At 63.2% G+C, this 2,500-nt stretch overlaps 1 pseudogene; it reads left to right on the top strand.

The window, feature by feature from the left end:
* The window catches only part of LOC124566141, a 7,957-nt pseudogene that overhangs the window by 2,088 nt on the left and 3,369 nt on the right, over positions 1 to 2,500 (top strand).

The raw sequence follows: 2,500 nt of genomic DNA, 5'->3' as shown, positions 1-2,500 counted from the left end.
GAGATCGGGGAAGAGTTTTCTTTTCTGCATGAGCGTTCGAGTTCCCTGGAATCCTCTAGCAGGGAGATAGGGTTTGGAACGCGAAGAGCACCGCAGTTGCGGCGGTGTCCCGATCTTCCCCTCGGACCTTGAAAATCCGGGAGAGGGCCACGTGGAGGTGTCGCGCCGGTTCGTACCCATATCCGCAGCAGGTCTCCAAGGTGAAGAGCCTCTAGTCGATAGAATAATGTAGGTAAGGGAAGTCGGCAAATTGGATCCGTAACTTCGGGATAAGGATTGGCTCTGAGGATCGGGGCGTGTCGGGCTTGGTCGGGAAGTGGGTCAGCGCTAACGTGCCGGGCCTGGGCGAGGTGAGTGCCGTAGGGGTGCCGGTAAGTGCGGGCGTTTAGCGCGGGCGTGGTCTGCTCTCGCCGTTGGTTGGCCTCGTGCTGGCCGGCGGTGCAGGATGCGCGCGCCTGCGCGGCGTTCGCGCCCCGGTGCTTCAACCTGCGTGCAGGATCCGAGCTCGGTCCCGTGCCTTGGCCTCCCACGGATCTTCCTTGCTGCGAGGCCGCGTCCGCCTTAGCGTGCTCCTCCGGGGGCGCGCGGGTGCGCGGATTCTCTTCGGCCGCCATTCAACGATCAACTCAGAACTGGCACGGACTGGGGGAATCCGACTGTCTAATTAAAACAAAGCATTGCGATGGCCCTAGCGGGTGTTGACGCAATGTGATTTCTGCCCAGTGCTCTGAATGTCAACGTGAAGAAATTCAAGCAAGCGCGGGTAAACGGCGGGAGTAACTATGACTCTCTTAAGGTGGCCAAGTGGCGGCGGTGTGGCTGCATCCGGACTTGGCTTTTCGAAGTGCGGTCTTGATGTAGTCGTGCTGCTGCTGCGAGGTGCCTTCCTTGGGTTATAGTTACAGGGAGAGTGATGCGCAATACATGGGCCTAGCCCTCTTAGCCTCTCCTCTCCTGCGGTCTTCTCCCCTTCTCGTGGGCCCGCTGATTTTAGCAGAGTGGAAGACCGCACCAGGGGCTTGGGGGGGTTACCAGCCCCCCCTCGCACTATCCCTTTTTTTAGTTGGGGGCAGTAACCAGAGAATAAGTGGTGGCCCTTCCGCTGAAGGTGCCACCCCAACTCCCCCAGCACCTAGCCGGCCAACCGGCCGTGCCGAAAATCTTGTAACTTTTGCAGCTATGTATACCTGTAGTGAGTGCCACCGCAGCTTTACAACCAAGAACGGTCTCGGGGTCCATCGCCGCCGCCAACATCTTGCGGCCGCCAACGCGGAGATCGTCACGGAGAGGCATCGCGCGAGGTGGACGGAGGAAGAAGTCCTGTCGCTCGCCAAGGCGGAGGCCGAACTGTTCCTTGAGAGGGACGCCCGGTTCTTCTTCGTCAATCAAGAACTCATCAGGATGTTCCCCGACCGAACGCTCGAGGCAATCAAGTGCCGACGGCGGCAAGCTGCCCACAAGCAGCTTGTCCGCCAATTCATGGAGGCGCTTGAGATCGGTCGGGGGGAAGAGCCGGCGTCCCGCCGGGGAGCAGCGAGCCCGCTGCCTGACGCGGGCGAGGCCGCTGCGCCGCCCGTCGACGCAGCCGAGGACTTCGCGGCCGACACCACCGGGCCGCCGCCGGAGGGGCCGACTGACGCCGCCATCTGGGAGCATCTGGCGGGGCTACCCGCTTCCGCCCAGCGTTTCTCTGCCCTGGATCGTGTCATAGGTCTGGGGCGGGGCACGCCGCCCGATGTCATCCTGGGCATGCTCCCGGATGCCCTTGCGTCGGTCGGGTCCAGAGGGGAGAGATCGATCACCAGGACACAGCGGCCGCGCCAACCATCGAAGCGGCCGCCTGCCGCGCCGCCGACGCAGAAGCGCAAGCGGCGCCGCTGGGAGTACGCGAGAACGCAGGATGCCTTCCGACGGTCGCGTGCACGTTGCGTGCGCGGCCTCTTGGATGGCACCCTGCTCCAGCCGCCACCTGCCATCCCTGGTCTGCTGGACTTCTGGGCGGACCTCTTCACCAAGAAGCCCATCTCCACCGCGGGCTTCATTCGTGACCGCCTCCTCCCGCACTCAGAGCCTGTCGCTCTCGAGTGCATATGGGGGCCGGTCACACATGAGGAGGTCGCCGCCGCGTTGCCGCCCAGGGGATCAGCAGCCGGGCCGGACGGCCTTACCCCAGCGGAGTTGCGGCGCCTGCCGCACGAAGTCCTGGTGAAAGTGATGAATCTCTTCCTTCTGGCCCGCGCCCTTCCGGAACGCCTGCTTCGCGCGCGGACGTCCCTTCTCCCGAAAACGGCTGCACCAACATCCCCCGCTGACTTTCGCCCCATTACGGTCTGCTCGGTGTTGGCGCGGACCTTTCACAAGGTTCTCGCGTCACGCCTGATGCGCGCATGTGCTGTGGACGAACGTCAGCGGGCATTCATCCCTCGGGATGGGATGTTGGAAAATACCTTCATCTTGGACACTGCTCTCACCGACGCAGTTCGCTCCTGCCGCTCTGTCT

The sequence above is a fragment of the Schistocerca americana genome, unplaced genomic scaffold (assembly GCF_021461395.2).
Source record: "Schistocerca americana isolate TAMUIC-IGC-003095 unplaced genomic scaffold, iqSchAmer2.1 HiC_scaffold_137, whole genome shotgun sequence".
Taxonomy (NCBI): Eukaryota; Metazoa; Arthropoda; class Insecta; order Orthoptera; family Acrididae; genus Schistocerca; species Schistocerca americana.
The sequence above is the reverse complement of the archived record's forward strand: the minus strand, read 5'-3'. Positions and strand labels throughout refer to the sequence as shown.